This window comes from Moschus berezovskii, chromosome 21 (genome assembly GCF_049115385.1).
Source record: "Moschus berezovskii isolate FMDL1 chromosome 21, NW_MosBer_1.0, whole genome shotgun sequence".
In the NCBI taxonomy this organism is placed as follows: domain Eukaryota; kingdom Metazoa; phylum Chordata; class Mammalia; order Artiodactyla; family Moschidae; genus Moschus; species Moschus berezovskii.
Genome location: NC_142480.1, coordinates 38,723,825 through 38,738,886, shown reverse-complemented (window position 1 = coordinate 38,738,886; position 15,062 = coordinate 38,723,825). Strand labels below are relative to the sequence as shown.

At 39.0% G+C, this 15,062-nt stretch overlaps 1 protein-coding gene across 3 annotated transcripts in view; it reads right to left on the bottom strand.

Annotated features, from left to right (window-relative positions):
* Nucleotides 1-15,062, bottom strand: part of NRG4 (neuregulin 4) — a 117,437-nt gene that overhangs the window by 89,506 nt on the left and 12,869 nt on the right. For 2 of the 3 annotated variants that reach the window (XM_055418046.2, XM_055418054.2), the window contains exon 2: nucleotides 14,074-14,188. The exons of the other annotated variant lie outside the window; for it this stretch is intronic. The gene's annotated coding sequence lies outside the window, so the exon portion shown is untranslated. The remainder of the gene's footprint in view (nucleotides 1-14,073; nucleotides 14,189-15,062) is intronic. 3 annotated transcript variants of the gene reach the window in all.

The following is a 15,062-nucleotide window of genomic DNA, read 5'->3' as shown; positions in this document are numbered from 1 at the left end:
TGAAAAGCTTTCAGCTTTTCCTCTAAGTTCAGGAAGAAGACAACACAGTAGTGAAAGTCCTAGTCAGAACAATTAGATTTAAAAAAAAAAAGGAAGAAATAGAATTCCCTCTGTCTATAGATACATGATATCACACATGGAATACCCTGAAGACACCACCAAAAAATGTATAGAATTAATCAATGAATTCAGTGAAACTGCAAGATACAAAATCAATTTACAAACAAACAGTTGTACTTCTATACACTAGCAACAAACTATCTAAAGAGGAATTAAGAAAACAATCCCACTTATAAAAGAATAAAATACTCAGAAACAAATTTAACCAAGGAGGTGAAGAAGCTGTACAGTGAAAACCATAAAACATTGAAAAAAGAAACTAAAGATGACACAAATAATTAGAAAGATATTCCATGTTCATGAATTGGAAGAATTAATATTGAGATATCTTCATATTACCTTAAAAAAGATATAGGAAAAGATTCTGCAAACCATACATTTGGTAAGGAGTAGATATTTAGATATGGCAAGCCACCCCAGTACTCTTGCCTAGAAAATCCCATGGATGGAGCAGTCTGTCAGGCTGCAGTCTGTGGGGTCGCTAAGGGTCAGACACGACTGAGCGACTTCACTTTCACTTTTCACTTTCACACATTGGAGAAGGAAATGGCAACCCACTCCAGTGTTCTTGCCTGGAGAATCCCAGGGACGGGGGAGCCTGGTGGGCTTCCATCTATGGGGTCACACAGAGTCGGACACGACTGAAGTGACTTAGCAGCAGCAGCAGCAGATATTTAGATGGAGAAGGCAATGGCAACCCACTCCAGTACTCTTGCCTGGAAAATCCCAGGGACAGGGGAGCCTGGTAGGCTGCTGTCTATGGGATTGCACAGAGTTGGACATGACTGAAGCGACTTAGCAGCAGCAGCAGATATTTAGATTATATGAGGGACTCAAATAACTCCACAGCAAGAAGACAGATGACCCGATTTTTTAAATGGGCAAAGGACCTGAATAGATATTTCTCAAAGGAAGACATACAAATGGCCAACGAATATATGGAATGATGCTCAACATCAATGATCAATAGGGAGGGGCAGGCTGAAACCACAGTGAGATATCACATCATACATGTTGGAATTGCTTTTACTAAAAAGACAAAAAAAAAAAAAAGTGTTGGTGAGGATGTGAAGAGAAGGGAGCCTTTGTGACAAGAAGGCAGACTGATACAAACATTACAGAAAACAGTATGGTGGCTCCTCAAAAGACTGGAATTGGAACTGCCATGTGATCCAGTGGTCCCCTATCGAGGTATACATTCAGAGGAAATGATATCAAATCTCAAGGAACTATTTGAACTCCCACATTCACGGCAGTGTTATTCACAACACCCAAGACAGGGAGTCAGTCTATACATCCATCAGCAAATGAATGGTTGGAGTCATTTTGGTGTAGTGTATTTAACAACGAGTTGTTATTCAGCTTCAGGGAAGAAGGAGATCCTGTCATTTGTGATAACGTGGATGAACCTTGAGGACACAGGAAAGGCTATAGTGAGCCAGACACACAAGGACAAGAACTACATCATTTTACTTGTATGTGACATGGAAAAGTGAAACTCATGGAGGCAGGGAGTGAAACACTGGTTGCCAGGAGCTGGAGAATTCAGAAATGGGATGATGTAGCTTAAAAAAAATACCCAATGGCTAATTTCCCATCACAAAGTAAGTCAGAAGAAAAATGGTATCTTTCAAATGCTGAAGAAAAAACAAAAATTCTCCTATCCTGGAATTCCATACCTAAGAAAAACATACATATACCCATGGCTGATTCATGCTGTTGTTTTGCAGAAACCAACACAATTCTGTAAAGCAATTATCCTTCAATTAAAAAATTAATTTTAAAAATATTCTTCAAAGAATGACACAAAATAGAGACACACTAAAATGAAAGGTAAGTGTATTTGTCTGCGCCGCCGGAGCCGGCGTCTCTCGCGTCTAGGCAGCGCAGACGAGAGAGACGCCGGCTCCTACGCAACCGACCACACGCAGAAGCGTGGCCGAGAAGAGCTACCCCACGCCCGAGGTCAGGGCCGGCAGCCGAGAGGAGCTACCCCATGTCCAAGAGGCGGTGGCTGCGCGGGCACAGGAGGGCCGAGAAGAGCTACTCCACGTTCAAGGTCAGGAGGGGCGGCCTTGAGGAGAAACCCCTTGTTCTCCTCTTGAGAAACCCGTATGCAGGTCAGGAAGCAACAGTTAGAACTGGACATGGAACAACAGACTGGTTCCAAATAGGAAAAGGAGAACGTCAAGGCTGTATATTGTCACCCTGCTTATTTAACTTATATGCAGAGTACATCATGAGGAACGCTGGGCTGGAAGAAGCACAAGCTGGAATCAAGATTGCCTGGAGAAATATCAATAACCTCAGATATGCAGATGACACCACCCTTATGGCAGAAAGTGAAGAGGAACTCAAAAGCCTCTTGATGAAAGTGAAGGAGGAGAGTGAAAAGGTTGGCTTGAAGCTCAATATTCAGAAAACAAAGATCATGGCATCTGGTCCCATCACTTCATGGGAAATAGATAGGGAAACAGTGGAAACAGTGTCAGACTTTATTTTTTTGGGCTTCCAAATCACTGCGGATGCTGATTGCAGCCATGAAATTAAAAGACGCTTACTCCTTGGAAGGAAAGTTATGACCAACCTAGATAGTATACTAAAAAGCAGAGACATTACTTTGCCAACCAAGGTCCGTCTAGTCAAGGCTATGGTTTTTCCCGTGGTCATGTATGGATGTCAGAGTTGGACTGTGAAGAAAGCTGAGCACCGAAGAATTGATGCTTTTGAACTCTGGTGTTGGAGAAGACTCTTGAGAGTCCCTTGGACAGCAAGGAGATCCAACCAGTCCATTCTAAAGGAGATCAATCCTGGATGTTCATTGGAAGGACTGATGCTAAAGTTGAAACTCCAATACTTTGGCCACCTCATGCGACGAGTTGACTCACTGGAAAATACTCTGATGCTGGGAAGGACTGGGGGCAAGAGGAGAAGGGATGACAGAGAATGAGATGGCTGGATGGCATCACCGACTCGATGGACATGAGTCTGAGTGAACTCCAGGAGTTGGTGATGGACAGGGAGGCCTGGCGTGCTGTGATTCATGGGGTTGCAAAGAGTTCGACACGACTGAGTGACTGACCTGAACTGAAGTGTATTTGTGGCTAATAGACCTAGCTTTACAAAACAATGAAGAAATTTCTTCAGGCTAAAGGTAAATGATGCTCAACTGAAGCCTGATTCCACAATGAAGAAAACTATGTGGTAAATTCAATATCTATGTATGATAAAAACTCTCAACAAAGCAGATGTAGATGAAGGGTACCTCAGCATAATAAAGGCTACATATGACAAGCCCTATGAAAACTCCAATGGTATTTTTCACAGAAACAGAACCAATAACCCTAAAATTTGTATGGAACCACAAAAGACCCCAAATAGCCAAAGCAACCTTGAGAAGGAAGAACAAAGCTGGAGGCATCACAATCCACACTTTCAAATTATATTACAAAGCTATAGCAATCAAAACTGTATAGTATTGGCATAAAAACAAATACATAGATCAATGGAACAGAATAGAGGACCCAGAAACGAACCAATATATATATGGTAAATTAATCTATAACAAAGAAGGCAAGAAACTATGAGGTGACTAGGTGTTTTCAAGGGAGAATGAGGGAATAGGGAGGGGAGGCGAGTGGAGGCTTAGTAGAGTGAATGACTTGAAAAATTACAAAAAGCAAGAAGGTGTAAGGGTTTTTCCACGTGAGTCCCATCTGGGTTTATTAACTGGCAGTCATCCAAGGTAAGCTCCTACACTCCCAAAGAGACTGGGAGATAGGAACTCTATCTTCAGGTGCTGGCTGAAATAAATAAATTCTTTTGGCAGCCTTGATTTTCCTCAAGCAGGCACTTTAAAGGGGGTGGGGATGGGAGGGTAGGGTCATTCTAGGGATGTGGCGTCAGCTGTTAGAAGACATGCTACTGTTGTGTTCAAGGTTGGGGTGTAGTTAAGAAGACAGTTTAGAGGACCCTGGCTAGAGACTGGTCAAGAAGAAAATCTCTGTTAGCCTCCAAATGTGAATCAGATTCAGATAATAGAACTGATTATTCAAGAAATAATCTAAATTGTATCTATGATACTTTGGCTGTCACAGAACTGCTCTCAGTCTTTAATGAACAAGAAGTGAGGATATGAAAATCAAAGTCAAAAAAAAAGTTCAAATGTGACGGACATTAATATCCATGTGAGTTAATAATAAGAGCTACCATTCACTGTACACTCACAGTATGCCAGACAAAATAACAGAAGCCTCATATACATTATAGAGTCCTTAACAGTAATCTGGGGACTTGCCTGGTGGGTCAAGGCTAAGACTCCACACTCCCAATGCAGGCGGCTCAGGTTCTGTCCCTGGTCAGGGAAGTAGATCCCACATGCTGCCAACTGAAAATCCCACCACATGCCACAACCAAGACCCAGTGCAGCCAAATACATAAACAAATAAAAATTTAAAAACAGTCCTACAGTGTAGGGATGAACTTCATTGTACAAAGGAAATGGACACCAAGAGAACTGAAGTGGCTTTCCTCAAAGTACAGCTTGTAAGTGGCAGAGTTTTAAAAAATTTACCATAGTAAATAGACTGTACATATGTAGTCTCATGAATTTACTTATGAATGGAATATGTAAGTATATTCTCAAAATCCCAGATATTGGATAGACAAAATTCTTTTCTATCCCAGGTACAGAATGTATATGAGATCACTTTCTCTGAAGATAATTGCTATTAGGGGAAAAAAAGCCGTTTAAAGTTAGTCTACTTAGGGACTTCCTGGGTGGTGCAGCATCTTAACCATCCCTGGTGATTAAGACTCCACACTCCCAATACAAGGGGCACAGGCTCGATCCCTGGTCAGGGAACTAAGATCCCACATGTGCCACATAGCACAGCCAAAAAAAAAAAAAAATCCACTTTAAACAGAGATTAAAATTTCATATAAAAAGAAGAGTAAGAATTTTGATGTTTATTTCATCTTATACTTAAAGAGTTTGGGTTATAATTGCAACTATGTGCTAATTCTTTTTTATAATTAACTTTTCTTGGAGTGTAGTTGATTTCCGATGTTGTTAGTTTCAGCTGTATGGCAAAGTGAATCAGTTATACACATACATGCATGCTAAGTCGCTTCAATGGTGTCCAATCCTTTGGGACCCTATGGACTCCAGTCCACCAGGCTACTCTGTCCATGGGCTTCTCCAGGCAAGAATATGGCATGCATTGCCATGCCCTGCTCCAGGGGATCTTCCTGACCCAGGGATGGAATTGGCGTCTCTTATGTCTCCTGTATTGGTAGGCAGGTTCTTTACCACTAGTGCCACCTGGGAAGCCCATACACATAAATATATCTTTTTAAATTAAAGATTCTGTTTCCATATAGGTCATTACAGAGTATCAACTAGTTCTCTGTGCTTTACAGTAGATTAGTGTTAGTTATCTGTTTCATGTACAGTAGTGTGTATATGTAAATCCCAATTTCCCAATTTATCTCTCCCACCCCCCACCTTCCCCTGTTGGTAACCATAAGTTTGTTTTCTACAACTGTGAATCTATTTCTGCTTTGTAAATAGGCTCAATTGTACCACTCTTTTTAGACTCCATATATAAGTGTCTAGTCAAGGCTATGGTTTTTCCAGTGGTCATGTATGGATGTGAGAGTTGGACTGTGAAGAAAGCTGATCGCCGAAGAATTGATGCTTTTGAACTGTGGTGCTGGAGAAGACTCTTGAGAGTCCCTTGGACTGCAAAGAGATCCAACTAGTCCATTCTAAAGGAGATCAATCCTGGGTATTCATTGGAAGGACTGATGCTAAAGCTGAAACTCCAATACTTTGGCCACCTCATGCAACAAGTTGACTCACTGGAAAAGACTCTGATGCTGGGAAGGATTGGGGGTGGGAGGAGAAGGGGACGACAGAGAATGAGATGGCTGGATGACATCACCGACTCGATGGACATGAGTTTGAGTGAACTCCAGGAGTTGGTGATGGACAGGGAGGCCTGGCGTGCTGTGATTCATGGGGTTGCAAAGAGTCGGAACCGACTGAGCGACTGAACTGAACTGAACTGATAAGTGATATCATTGTGTGTTAATCCTTAGAATGAACAAATCAAGTAGGGATTTGGGCATAATTTTTCTGACAAAGTTGTATCATATATAAACAGACTTCACCTAGTGCCTAGTTTCCATATGGACAATTGTAAAGATGGTTGTAAAAATTTAACATTGATGACAGTTTTCCCAAGGCCTTCTTTGAATCCTAATATTGAATTTTTTAAAGAGATAAGTTGTCATCATCATTGCACTTTCTCTATTTTTCTCTATTTTTCAGCAGCCTAAGTCTGCCACATCTTCATTTGCCATTGGTTTCATTTGTGATCTGAGTTCCCCAACGTCATTTTCATCATCTCTCCTACATCTTTTCAAGATTCACAGTGTTGCCCTAAAATCACCTGTATTGTATTTGTGTTTTATAGGCGTATTCAACAATCATGAAAAGACTGGCCAACAATGCTCCTAAGCTAGACAAGAACGTGTGTATGAGGGACAGTCAGCTTTACAAGTGATTTGTTCATTAGTGAATATTATTATACCTTTGCCTTCCCTTTGGAATCATTAATGAGGGGACTTAGACAGTAGTCAGATAACTGGGGTATCTGTACTAAGAGAAGACCTGTGCAGTTTGAGCAGATAGTGGCGTAAGATGAGGCCAGAGAGGGAGGCATCCACCCAGCAAGGCTGCATCTCAGAGTGAAAGATGGGCATATGTACGTCATACATGATTTAAGAAAAGCCAGAAAACAGGGTAAAAAGTAGATAATCACCAGGCAGACAGACTTTATATGATAGTCATAAAAGCCACCACTCCAACAACAACCCATGCTTAAAAATAAGAGTAAATCAAGAAATCCCCAAGCTTTCAGCTGTTTCAAACTCTTTCTATAGAATGTTCAAATCTTAGCTGAAACAGATCAGAGAGTTTACACTGGTTGCTCAAAAATAGCCTTATCATATATTTAAGAATTTCCCACTTAGATGTTAGCTTGCTAGTCTTACAATATTAGTAGTTTTTTTGTCAGGCCTGACTCAGGGTACATCAGGAAAGGAAAGCAAAATATTATGTATGAAGCCAGTAAGCAAGAAAATCAGTGGAGACCAATATATCTCAATACCTCAAAATCCCTTCATGCGTATTTAGACATGGTAATAAAAAGATCTTCAGTGTCAGGCCTTCTCAGTTTATTTTAAAAACAATTTTAAAAGCTTTGTTTTTAGAATTTAATGTATTTTTTTAAAACCCCTTCAGATTAAAATAGATTTTAGAAAATGAAAAAAATGATTTGGATCACATTTTGTCAACATGTGAACACAAATTAAAAAGCCAAATATAATTTTTCTATAAAATACATCCAAAGAAATATGTCTGTTCTCCTTAACTCCATATTTACCTTTGGTTGGTGTTCAAGAATTTCCTTTTCATATAAAAAGCTGGCACACATGTCTACTACAACCAATTAATGTTAAGAAAAGCAAAAAATAGGAAAATACAATTGTGAACCTCATATGGTTGAGTCAAAAATTGGAATAAAAAATTGTTCTGAAATGATGAAATGTTCTGAAAAACATTTAAAAGGACACTGGAATAAAAAAATGCATGCTCTGAAATAAAGCGTAGAGAGTAAAACACCATTTTGGAAGTAGTAAACATTTACTAGTAGTCAATGATGCAGAACTAAAAGATTGTTCTATACAAAAGCCAAGACTTTATATTGAACATATTCTACTCCAGTCAGCAATTTCTTCCTGAAGACTTTTATTTGGTGGTAACAATTTTAGCTTTTCCTGCTGCATACCTCAGCATGGGAAACCAATTTCCAAAAGGTGTTCCCTAATTATATTAAATGTACAATGCTGAGCTATACCCATATTTTATTTCAAAAAGTAACCAAAGTAGGCTAGGCCACGTATGGAGAAGATGCCTATCCATAGTAACACGTCAATAATGCTATTTACATGTGAATCAGCCTATTGTAAAGCTTTTTTAAAAAATCTTTTTCTCACTTCATATAACTATTTACTAATAAGGCTTCATGCTAAAAATGAACCAATAAACAAAAACAATCTTTGAGGTTGTAGTATAGAAAACAGATATCTATACTGAATCAGTTTAAGGTGGTTTGGGCTGTAGGCAACAGTGAACTCAGTTCACAAGAGTATTAACAATACAGATTCACTTCTTTCACAAGACAAAAAACCTTGAACTTGGTGATTGCTAAGGGTGGTTTACTAATCAATGATGCCATCAATATCTTTAATATTTTTGTTCCACCATCCTGAGTGTGTTTCCTTTTTTTAAGGTAAGAAATGGATTTATTTAGAGAGAAACACACTCCACAGGCAGAGTGTGGGCCATCTCAGAAGGCAAGAGCAGGCCTGAGTGAGTTTACTTTTTCCATTCAAGTTTGTTGCCTAATGATTTTAAGATGGTCACTGCAGCTCCAAGCATTAACTCCAGCCCTGTCTGATTCTTTTATCGGTGAAGTCCCTCAGCAGGTTTATGGGCCACAATTGTATTACATGACTATTGTAGCAATGGGGAAGACTGGAAAATCAAATATTTAACTTTTCTAATTTTTACGATAGAGGTAAGGAATGAATATGGATTGGTCAGCCATCAGTGTCTGCAGTCAACTCAATAGGCGCACACACACACACTTCTTAATGTGTGTTAAACACAACACACTCAGCCTCTCTTCCAGGAAGACAGCCCCACTCGGTCATCCAGTCATTGCATGATGCAGGATCTCTGGCTGATTTTCTGTCTGCTCTATGAAGACCAAATATGACAACTCTTATCTGACCATTTGTATCGCTAAAAGAGAAGCTGTCTCTAAACAACTCCCCTCACATATATACAAGGACGAAAAAGAAAGAACCAAGTGACCTCAATAAAAATTCCATTGAGAAAGGGAGATAATAAGAAGTACACAGTCGTCCACAATCAACAATCCATATCATATCTTATTGGACAGAAATCACAAATTCCCCTGCAGGCAATAAATCCCTTGGTCAGTCAATCTGACAGCGCCTACTTTAAGTCTCAGGAGGATCTGCTTTGTCACTGTCCTCTGCAGCCATATCTTTTTCCAGGGGATTCAAAACTTTTGTAGCCTACTTCATCCTGGCTTGACATAGGGAGAAAAGGATGAGGTTTGCTTGGAAGGTAAAGACAATTACAACTAATTGTCAGCTTTGTACTACAGTTCCCTCAAAAACATATCAAGTTTCTGGTCTAATTGCTTCAGATCAATTCCTTGTGTGAGTGAAAGTGAAAGTGAAGTCACTAAGTTGTGTCCGACTCTTTGTGACCTCATGGACTGTAGCCTACCAGGCTCCTCCATCCATGGGGTTTTCCAGGCAAGAATCCTGGAGTGGGTTGCCCTTTCCTCCTCCAGGAGATCTTCCCAAGCCAGGGATTGAACCTGGGTCACCCGCATTGTAGGCAGACTCTTTACTGTCTGAGCCACCAGGAAAGTCCTTGTTGAGTAATCACAACCAAAAAATTGTTTCCAGAAGTTTCTAGAAATAATCTTTAGGTTTAGAGACTCTCATCTCTTAGCTGCCGACCTCTGAACCATCATAAAAGACAAGGCAATTCTAACGACAAGTCTTAGGTAAGAAGATACTACCCTCAATCCCAAAATTTCAAATTATAGGACTCTGTAAATTTAGAGTACAAGCTCAAGGCAGGTAAGTTCCATAGCAAAGTTGTATTCTTCTCCTCTCTGCTTTCATGCTGAGAAGCACTAATTTGAGTTCACTCCCTTGTGTAGGATCCTATTGAAAAGCCACAAGAAGTAACCAATATGCACATTATTCCAAATTTTTCCTTTCATTTCTCCTAACATGCAGTCTCAGTTTGTACAGGCTGCCTTCCATGGGACAGCAGGTATAGGTTAATCAAATGCTCTATGACCACGTAACAAGGGTTACAACTTTCCTCTCCTTAATTGTCTCCATAATAAGTCTGGAGGTAGGCAGTCCGAGACTGGAAGAGCTGTTCAACAATGTTGCAGACTCTGTCAAACCTTCTTCTCCATGGTCCTCAGCTTGTTAAAATCATCTTTTCACTCTCATACCCGTCATCCCATGGTTACAAGATGGCTGCCTTATCTCCAGGCTTCACGTCTGCATTTAAGGCAGAAAGTAGGGGGAAAGAAGAGAGCACCAGCCACCTCTGTTCTCTTTATCAGGAGAGCGAAGGCAATCCCTGAGCTCAGCAGTCTTCCCTTTATGATCACTGGCAAAGGAGAATGGGATTGTCATGACGGGCTTCAACTATTCAAGGTTTTTTGCTAGGAGCTGGGAACACTGCTGCCCCTAACAAAATGAAGGTAAGCAATAGGGAATGGATAGAAGGGAGGTCACTAAGAATACCTACCACACACAAACATTTATAGTTTTAAGAAAATGTTTGAAAAATAAAAAGCAATATTTGGTGAAATTTGAACAACAGAAGTGAGGGGAAGCCCCTCAGGCAGTGCTATAGAAATACATTATTGGTCAAGAGCTCTACTCAGGCAAATGCAGCCTACTTAGGAGTCTGTCCCTGAAATTAACACCCTTAGTAACTGCTTTCAACAGACTCTTCCCTTTCTTCAATTCTGAACCCACAGATTCTCTAAAATACCCATGTTTATTAACAACTGTTTCTATGGCAGCAGAGCCCCTGGTGGAGGGCACAGGGCTGGAGGCTATTTATAAGTTAAGGACTAACAGTACATGCCAATAGCAGCTATTATTGATGAAATCCTTGAGGAATTTTTGAAATAGATAAATATTATGAAAAAAAAGAAATATTCAAAATATTAATGACGCCTGTTGTTCACCAAGAAACCTTTTGTAATTTGGTTTCCCATCTATATGTACCACCTGGAAGAAAATACACTGATCATATTGTTACAACTGGTTTTTATAACAGTTTCATCTCATTATATTTAAATTAATTTGCATTCTGGTTCTACATCTTAAGCTGATGAGGTCGTCAGACTAATTTAATCCTCTCTGGAACACTTACTGTCCAGACCAGCTTTCTTAAGACCATAAGACTGAGAGTTAGACACTGGTAAACTCACTAAGGTTACACCATCCAATCTGGTCTTCTGAATAACAGTAGCACTGAGTGTATTGGCAGAAACAATAAATCAATTTTCATTCCATGTAGCAGCTCACAAAAGCCACTTTCTTTGATGTAAATTGTGCCACCCATAAATATACTCGTCACAATGTTCAAAGCAAAATAGTTTCCAAGTAACTTTCAAACTGTGCTTCTCTGATAGCTCAGTTGGTAAAGAATCTGCCTGCAATGCAGGAGACCCCCGTACAATTCCTGGGTCAGGAAGATCCCCTGGATAAGGTATAGGCTACCCACTCTAGTATTCTTAGGCGTCCCTGTGGCTCAGCTGGTAAAGAATTTGCCCGCAATGTGGAAGACCTGGGTTCGATCACTGGGTTGGGAAGAAGGGAAAGGCTACCCACTCCAGTATCCTGACCTAGAGGAAATCATGGAGACACAAAGAGTTGGACATGACTAAGCGACTTTCACTTTCAAATAAAAAATTTTATATAAAAAGGTATGTGGTACAGGGATTATGAGCATGGGTCCACAGCCAGAAGGCCAGAGTGCAAATCCTAGTTCTCTTAATTAGAACATTCTACCACAGAATTGAGCAAAAATCTTTGTGCCAAGTTTCCTCATCCATAAGTGAGGTTTGAGGTAGTGGGGACAAAATAATAGTGCCTACTTCAAAGAGATGTCTGAATATAAAATTAATTTATACATATAGAGTGCTTGAAATATAAGAAGCACTCAACAAGTGTTAGCTGGAAGATCTAACGGTACATGGCTGCATTTTATGCACAGGTAAAATGACTTGATAATTAAGATTCACTTTATATGCACAATATGAAATAATGCAAAATTCCCTCCAATTAATAATTCATTAAGAATCACAGTTTCAAAACTGGCTGGTGAGTGATTTATAAACTCTTTTAAGCTACCGCCACAAGGCAATGGCAAACTTTCCATTCTTTGCTGCCAGGAATAGTCTTGAATTATGCATGTCTCCTACAAAAGGCTACAGCTCTATACAGGGATGTGAAGCAGATAAATATCACAGCACTTCCAACCCCCTGACCTCTCCATATTGATCCTGGTCTTCCTAGAGGTTTTCTATGTCAATGTCACTAGAGCCTAGAAACTCCACAGTCAATATTCAAAAAGAATTAAGTCTTTGAATACCGTCCCAGAAAACGTTTCCTCAAATAAGATGTCAGTCATCCTGGTTACTTTTCACATGCATGTGCCATTCTCAGACCTGGAATAATTACTATCCCCTCACATTTTCCTTAGTATAAATAACTGGTCATCTTTAATACACCCCTGCTCATAAAGAATTATTATCCTAATGGCCCTGATTTTCCTTTAACCTGTGTCTGCCTTCTACTAAAGTACTTCTTTTATTTGTTTTATTTACTCATCTCCAACAGCACAATTATTTTTTCCCTTTTGCTTCTGACTGCCAGGCACATCTCTCAAACTCTCCCAACCACGCTCATTTCACACCCTATTCTTCCACTTCTGTCATTCTTTACCATCTTGCCCTATCTGTCAACTACTAGCGAATCCGTTTGAGGAAAAACTCTTTTATCCAAAACTATTTTTCACTTCTCTGCAATCTACTCTTTAAAAAAAAAAATCTGGTTCCCCCTAAGGTCACAAGGTACCTTATAAGTTTCCAATATAACTTATTTAGTCCTTACTTTCTGTACTTTCTCTGAATCAATAGGAAGAAATGAGGAACAAATGCCATCTTCAGATTATCACACTGTGGTCCATTCTCCTTTGAAATCTTCACCTTTTCTCAAATTTCACAGAGCTGTCCTCAACAATCCTATCTGAACAAACTATTCTTTAAATTTATCCTCCCATCCTTCTCTCCAGACTTGATAGAGGACATTCATTAAGAGTCACAATTCAATTTCTACTAATATTAACACATGTATTTGAAGAGTATTATATGAACCAGAAAACTTAAACATGTTAATGACGATCACATGGTCAACAATGGAACAAATTGAATAAAACAAATGACTATACCTGTGCTCATAAAATAACTCTATAAGTTTCCACAATACTCCTAAAGTCAAGTTCTACTAGTTTATAAATTCTGTCATTAAAAATATATCATGTCAGCTACTGTGTTAGATATATATCACCATATGTTTGACAAAATAAAACCATAACAACATAAAATTAAAAGGCCTTATGATGGATATATAAACTGTTCTTGGCAGATGATCAGACTACTCAGAAGACCTTCCAGAAAAAGGATTCTACAACTTCCCAAGGTCAATCACTCTAATCTTAAACATCCTTAATTTCAAAAGCTTTGACTTTTCTTATCTATATTTCTCCTGCTGCTTTTCCTCTACGGAGACGGGAAAAAGACAGGCACCATTCTCAGCCTCTCATCTACTTGAAAAGCAATATCATCCCTTAGCCTTCATTCTTATAAACTCAACAACTTGAACTGTTTTCTAGATCCTTGCTCTCCAAGACCTTCTTAACCTTCTTTAACTATATTCATATTATTTTTAAATTACTAAGACTAGACTTGGACTTAACCAGCATACAAGTTTGTTGTTTTTAATGTTTTATGAATAGTTAACACATACATGAACATGGTTCTATACATACAGGCTTTTCCAACATCAGAATTGAGATCCAAGATTCCGTAAATTAAAAGCTAAAAAATCCTCCATATTATGGAATCTATTTATATTATCTCTTAGTTGAACTAAACCAATAATTTATGGCTATAGTTGACAAATTATGACTCCACATATTGGCCCCAAAACATTACAAAGAATGAATTGACAATTACTTACCAGATTTGTCCTTGGGAGAAAGTTTTTCTCCTAGATTGCAGAGTAGAGAGGAAACCAGCTTTATAGTTCACTTTATAGTTCACCTCTATTTCTTCTGCTTTAATAGAAACTGTAGCTACCATAAATAAAAAAAATATTTTATATATCAATTTTAGTAACACACTTTAGTAACACACGGAGAGAAGGAAAATAGCATCTGTTTACACATTTCATAAGCTTTTTCATTTCTTTAGGTATACCTTCAGAGAACTTCCTAATAAGTAACAGAAACTTTAATATGCTTAATTTCTCCTTCTTCCTCTTTTTTAAGCCCCAAGAAAATTATTTATTGTTAATATTTCTAAATACAAGGCTAGAAGTTGGATTAAGAAGGACACAGATTTTATTGAAATATTGGGTGGGAGAAAGAAAACCCTTTCAGAGACTTCAGAGGATGGCAAGGCTTCCCTGGTAGCTCAGATGGTAAAGAATGCCCACATTGTGAGAGACATGGGTTTGATCCCTGGGTCAGGAAAATCCCCTGGAGAAGGAAATGGCAATCCACTCCAGTATTCTTGCCTGGGGAATTCCATGGACAGAGGAGCCTGGTGGACCACAGCCCATAGAGTCACAAAGAGTTGGACACCACTGAGCGACCAACACTTTCACTTTCTTTCAAGGAATTTTATTTCCTTCTCTATAAAAATTACTTTTTACATTATGTCTCCACCTAGAAAAAATTTTACATGCAATATTACAGACAGAGGGTTAGTAATGATGATCATTTCAATAAAGTGGTAACCTTCATGAGAAAGGAGGGGGGAAAAGTGGTATACAATATGATCTGTCTTCCACTTTAAAAGTTTCTTTTTCCTAAGAGCTTTATTTCATATGGCACTAAGAAGATCAAGGCTCAGAACACCTTAAGTGTATAGAAGTGGGATATATAATATAAATTTTTATATCAAGCCAATTATCAGAATGCATAATTAATTCCTCAGAACTTTTAT